The sequence below is a fragment of the Aptenodytes forsteri genome, unplaced genomic scaffold (genome assembly GCF_000699145.1).
Source record: "Aptenodytes forsteri isolate BGI_AS27 unplaced genomic scaffold, ASM69914v1 Scaffold382, whole genome shotgun sequence".
NCBI lineage: Eukaryota > Metazoa > Chordata > Aves > Sphenisciformes > Spheniscidae > Aptenodytes > Aptenodytes forsteri.
In genome coordinates this window covers 631,429-638,211 of record NW_008794625.1, presented here as the reverse complement: position 1 = coordinate 638,211, position 6,783 = coordinate 631,429, and the positions used below count along the sequence as shown (strand labels likewise).

The 6,783-nt window shown below is 41.0% G+C and overlaps 1 protein-coding gene across 1 annotated transcript in view; it reads left to right on the top strand.

The window, feature by feature from the left end:
- The first annotated feature begins 5,693 nt into the window (after positions 1–5,693).
- Positions 5,694–6,783, top strand: part of PIK3CB (phosphatidylinositol-4,5-bisphosphate 3-kinase catalytic subunit beta) — an 87,418-nt gene continuing 86,328 nt past the window's right edge. The window contains exon 1 of the mRNA XM_009273342.1: positions 5,694–5,748. The gene's annotated coding sequence lies outside the window, so the exon portion shown is untranslated. The remainder of the gene's footprint in view (positions 5,749–6,783) is intronic.

Sequence of the window (6,783 nt, the reverse complement as noted above, 5' to 3'; positions counted from 1 at the left end):
AGCAGAGCACTGAATATTCTTGGTTCTCACTGATTTCAGTGTGTCTTAGTGACTGTTTGCACTGACCTTAGTGTAGAAGAACAGTTTTATAGCAAAACAAACATTGATATGATTAGACGCTCATAAATTAGTATTAGAGAGCCTTCTAGACACTTGAGACATCCTTAATAAGAAATCTATAAATGCCTTTTGTATTTTTGGTAGTCCTTTTAAAGATAGAAGCTCCTAAGTAGTAGTAAAATTGTAACACATTCATCAAAGGGAAGAAGTTCAAATCTGAGATTTTAAATAGGGATTCAAAAGAATAGTCCATTTGTGAGTAAGAATTGATATTTTGAGGAATTATGTTGCAGGTAGTATTTGTTATTTTTCTTGTGCTTATTGATTTTTAAAATTCAATGTGAACTTTTTCAGTTTGCCCTGATATGTAGGTACAGATGTACTACCTTTCTAGTAGTGTGTATATCAATGGGATTAAAGTGATCATGTTTTTCCATGGGCTAGTGAAATGCTAATGCGGTACGTGTGTTTTATGGTAGCAGTAATATAACACATTTGCTTTTATCTCTTTCTTTGGTTTGCACATGACACATAACTTGCGTGAGATAAAGAAAGATTTGGTTCTGAGCAAGTCTTACACGGTTCACAAATGGCACGTGACCAAATTCAGAAGTGATGTTCACTGTGTACTGCAGGTCAGTAAATGTATTTGACTCAAAGGGTGACTACACTGGTGTAATTTAGGGGCTAAAGACTCCGTGTTTTCTCTCTTATGGCAGTTCTACACGAAGTCTTGCTGACCCTGACTTACACCATTGTGACTGGACAATGAGCTTCTCTAAGCAAACTTGACAAAACATCAGTTGAAAGTCTTCTGCAAGGCCAAATTCAGAAATAATATAGCATATTTCATATGCATAGTCATTAAAAAGTGTGATAGACTCAATAGTATTCATGATCATTATTCATTCTCACAGTGTGACATCCATTCTGTTATCAGAATAGCCTTAACAAAAAGGCCAGCTAGAAAATAAATATGTAAAGAAGATGGGAGAGATACGGATTTCTTTCAACCATTTGTGTTCCAGTTCCCATAATGAATCTCTTCCTAGTCTTTGCCTCTGGCTGAGAATAGTAATATACCATTAACCCAAGAGATGTAAAACATGCTGCGCTGTGCTTGGAAGGGTGTCAGAAACTCCTCCTGTAAGGATGAGAAGCTATTTTATTGCCTTTTCAATTGTTGGACAGTCTAATCCCAGTGAGCATTTTAGCAAAATGGAACTACTAAAGTAATTGTGAAGCCTGATGTTTGATTTTCATAATTAGCATATTGCAAAGATGAACTGCTAATATAGCTGTATTGAGGCAGGTACAGCAGCTATTACACTTGTGCTATCTAACACGTTACAACCTGCTGGACGTTGAAGCCTATTTTTAGTAAAAGAATAAATAAGCCGGCTGTGCCCTACTTTTTGTCAAAATGTGTCATGGGATCTTTATATTTGATTAGAAAAGTCAGCAGAAATAACACAAGGGAACTCAGTGTCTCATCTAAAAAGTGGCAATTCTAACAATCCAGTGCTGCTTTTTATTACAAAAATATGTTAATAATGGGTATGAGGTCAGACTCATAAAGTGGGCAGAGGAGATAATAGCTGGTGGGAGGCTTGCCTGTGTGGTGTGTGAGGTTACATGTGGACAGAAGTCCTGGTTCTATTAGGCACGAGCTGTTCAAGATGTTTTTGATGAAAGAAGTTATTTTGTATTGATGAATGGAACTAGTTTTGCAAAATCTGTGTTAGGAAACGGGAAAAATGAAAAACTATGTAGAGATATTTATACATAAAGAATGAACGTAGCGGCAAAGTCAGACAGCTGCTTCAGGATGCTGTTGATCTTTGCAAAGATCTTACTCCTCCTAACTCTTTTTTTTGAGCTTCACTGGCTGATGTAATAGATGGCCACATACCTCATGAACAAGCTGTCTTGTAAAGTGTGGCCATACCCAGAAACCTCTGTTTGCCATGAACAGACACAGAAAATAGGCAACCCCATATACATTTGCTATAGCATAGAATCAGTGACAACTAAGTACTTTCAACCTGTTTCTCTACAGATAAGTGATACAAAAAAAATGCTGCTTTATTACAATAGAATTGGCATAAATTGATCAAGAATGCTGCCATTTAAAAGTATCTGCCTAAGAGCTCCCGATCATGGAGCTTCTGTGATTTGGAAGCAATATGATGATGTGCCTTCTAGGTGTGGATTTACAGGGTAGGGTAGGAGGGTTCAGCCTGCAGCTCTTACTGGCATGCTTGCAGCCTCAGTACAGAGGGACCCTCCTTTCCAATTCCCCTAGTCCACGGCCCAGATTTAGGGAGCCCAAGAGAAGCAGTTGTGCTCTGTGGGATCACAGGCAAAGCCGGTGCTCCAGAAGGAGAGCTTTGGTGGCTTGAGGCCTCTCTCCAGCTTGGACCTGCTGCTGCACGCCAGCTCACGCAGCTTGCCTAAGCGGGGAAAAGGGGAAGGAGCTGAGCCCACTCATTCACAGCAGGGCTCTGTCTGCCCTGACGGGTGAATCAGCTGACATGCTGGTACTTCTGGTGTGTCGCAGCGGCTAGGGGAGGTCAGGGAGGTTGAGGAAGAGGCTCTATATTTCAAGTGGCTTTACGTCATTTAAGTTAGGCTTAAAATTTTAAAACGAGAGGCCTCAGACACCAAATTCAGTAGGGGGAACAGAAGAGTGAAGTGCCAGGATGCTGAATATTTGGGTATCAGTGCTGCTGGCTATTTGAGGTGCTGCTGTAGATAACAGAGCGGTTTGCCTCTCTAGCGCCCGTACATATGCTATAAGTTCTCAGAGAACTTTTCCACTGAATTTTACACATGTCAAATAACTTGGTTTAGCAAAGCACTGTTAAAAGCTGCTTGTTCTTGCTGCAGGCTGTAGCTTCATTAGCCAAATTCAGCATCCGTTTTGTCTGACATCTGCATTTGCAGTCTGGTACTGAATGTCACTCAGTCCATTATTTGCTGCTGCCTCCCCCTTCACCGGAGTCAGTGTGAGAAACAAAGAGAAGCTTATTATAGACACACACACTGGTGCAAGTGCAGGAAAAGAGGCCAACGTACTGTACAGAACACCTTTGAGGGAATATTATGCTTACAAAATTGAGCTAGCACGTTATGCTGAGTTTTTCACCATGCCATTAGCACTTTATCGGTGCACCCTGAGAGGCCCTAATGGCAATGGCCAGCTTTGATTTCACAGATGGGTCTAACATCTGCAGAGATGGGGAAGGTCCAGTCCAGCAGGCCACCTTTTATTTATCAGCTGAGACTGTTACAGGATCATGCTATCCGCATACCGTATCTTCTCTATCATATCATTTGTATGTGTTGCAGTACTTCAACCTAGTGCATGAAATCATGTATAGACTTAGTAAATGTACTTTTAACATACAAAATTCCTTGGGAAACTTAGTATTTCCTTTTTGGGAGATTAAATATAGACTTTGAGAGTTAAACCTGGTTTTGTGATTTATTTTTTCTAAACACGGCTTGAAACAGTCACGCCAAAATTATTCACTTGCCTATTAACGCCTCTTAAATTTCAGTAACTAATGAGAGATTCTGTCCCCCAAATGGTAACAACCTACTACCTTAGGCAACAGGGGACTTTTTTTTTTTCCTAGTATAGATGAAGGAGGGACTTAAAATGGGAGTTGAAAGTTTTGTTAATTCCAGATACGCTATTTTTTGAATGTTATAACCCAAACTGGCTTTCCTCTAGTGACTACTTAGGAGACTGTCATGTTATTTTTTATACAGAAGATGTTCTAAAGCCTTTTATTTGGATGACAGTAGGCAGCACGCTGACAAAGGAATGACCGTGCGGTGTAGAGCGACCATTATTCTCTGTACTGTTGCTCACACGGTTTTGAATATAACTTTTTATTTTTTTTTAAGAAAAGAAATACTCATGAGAGATTCTCATGTTATTCTGTATTCACCACAAAACATTCCTGGGCATTAACTACCCAAAGCTGATTTGGTTTGTAGATGTTGCCATTGTATCACAGTATCAGACACTACCAAGTTGCTATGAGCGTTTAAGTTTTGTACTAAATTATTTCTAAGTATCTCCTGCCCAGTATTCGTCTGTATTCTGGATCATTGTCCTTTAGATTTACTAACTTGAATTTTTTTCAGACCAGCTTTTTCTACTTTAGGCCAAACATCCTTCACGCGGCATTTCCACTTGCATTTTCTTTCTCCCTCTGCCCGGGTCTGCTGCCACAGTTCTGTGATGTCTGCAGATAGGCAGACAACTTGTGCGTTAGTTCCTTTCTTCTGATCGCTGCAGTGATCAGGGCTAAAATAATGTAAACCCAGAATGCTGAAAATGACACATTTTCAAGTGACCAATAATGTGCCCTAGGTGTACAGCTGTTTCACGTGCAAAGACGTGACTCAGATACAGCCTTTTTAGACAAAACCCTTTTGTTATACTGAGAACACATGTAACAATAGCCTAGGGGGGAGAATAATAGAACATTTGTTGTTTTGTGAAGGGGGGTGGGAAGAGAATCTAAAGATAAGGAAATTGAAAATTAAAATTCTATTTAAAGCCTGTTTTTTTCACTGCTATGTAGGGTATAAAAACATTTCTTTAAGATGTTTCAAGGCAAGTTCCTTATCCATATTGCACACACAACTCCATGTGTGACAAGAATGTGAATATGCAAGTTGATCAAGTATAATCTGAAGTATGTTGATAACGACTGTTGAGATCTCTTCACTCCCACTGCTGAATACTGATGTTGTATTTGGAGGCATTAAAACACAAAATTGAAAGAAAATTTGAAGTCAGGGATTACAACCCTACAGAAAAACTCTGTGTGGGCAGATTTCATTGAAGTCTATTCAAAGATATAGCAGAAATTGTCTATACAAGACAATTTTTAAGTGCTTGGGGCTTTATGCATGGCAGGCACTTCAAGGCATCATTGTTCAATTGGAAAGATGGCAGTGCAGGAAACAGATTTTGAAGTTTCTGGATTGTAGCCCTCTGCTCGGTCTAGTAAATCGCTCGCATCATAGTTGACTTACACCTTACAAAGACTGCACTGGATCCTGCAGAACAACAACCTAATGTTGCAAGATCCAGAGTAAATAGCTCTTTTCTAAAAAAACGTGATCCAGCCTTTCCAGGCACAAAACCATTTGTCATCAGTGAGGCCGACTAGCGAGCCAAGGCTTGAATATCTAGGCCAAGACTATCTGGAGTATCGAATGTCAAAACCACAAGTATTAGAATGGTTTGAAAAGTTACATATCTGGGACTTTTTGCATTACTGGATTTCATTAATACCTTATTTTTCAGAAATATATTTCAGTAGCAATACAAACTTTAAACAAAAGAGACAAGTGACTCAATGTGCTGAAATAAACCTCATTATGTAGGACCTGACCCGTGGAGATGATACTGTCTTTGTATGATCTGTACGCTTGTCGAATAAACCCGTTACTTTCATTTGAAATCTATTGGCTTTTTTTTTTCCCCCCAGGAAGAAGGGAAGCCAAGTGAAGTTACCACACTCCTGCAGTATGAAGGAGGAGCATGGCGTTCAGAAACAATGCCTGTGGTACTGAGCGGCCCTAAAAGAATTGTTAAAAGCAGGAAGGGGAACTATTAATTGATGCACACCGCAGACGGGCCGCGAAGGCAACTGGCACGTGGTAGGCAAGGTTTCTCGTTAACTTCCGCCCTTCCATTGAGATTTGCCTAGACGTTGCACTGCACGCTCACCCTTCATGCAAAAATTGCATTTGCTATAACGAGTGGGGAGATCATCGTCCTTCCCATAAATTTCCAGTCAGTCCATGTTGTGGTTGGTTGGTTTGTTTGGAATAAACAACTGAACATCCCTTAGATGCTTTCTAATCCAAATTTAATGATTTTGTAGTGCCTTGAGAGTAAGTGATGAGGAAGTAAATCCATCCATCCATTTTCAAAATGGGAATAACTGGAAAAACGAACAGAAAAAAATAAACGACTAATAATACAACATGATTTTTGGCATGGGGGTGTTAAACTATGCATAATATGATCATACCCTTTTTGAATGTGGACAAGAGTATGTTATGCCTCGCCCTATTTTCATTAAAGGCGGTAGGAATGTTACTGCTGATTTCAGTGGGCGGGGACGGGGCTAGCTGCGTGTGAAAGTAAGTTGTTTCATTACTGCTTACATTCTACCTTGCTTTTCTTTGATTGCTTCTTTTAAGCCTTAGAAAACCACCTGTTTTTTATACATACTAGTTTCAACGCAATTTCCTAACAGCTCAGCACCAAGACTCTTAAAAGGGGGATGCGTCACGGACATCACTGGCGAGGCAAGAAGCTGCTATAATGAGGTCTTCCCTGCCGATTTCCAAAAGCCACTTCGGGAAAGCTGCTCTTTGATGAGCCCTTTTCAGTGTGAACGTAGACGACTGCCTCTTTCAGCCATCTAAAACACGGCTGTAATGCTTAAGCCTGGCCGTAGGATGAGGTGTACGGGCGCGTACGGCGTGCGCAGCAGCAGCAGCTTTAGGGGGCGACGGCGATGATCGCGACTACGAAGGAGAAGTGTAGTCAGGGAGCGCCAAAGAAGCGGGGGGAAATGAAACTCCCCGTAAATAAGCGGGGCTGGGAGGCGGGGGCAGCCGGGGTTTTGGCGAGGGGCTCCGCGGCCCGGCTCTCACAGCGGAGGCCCGACCCGCGACAGGACG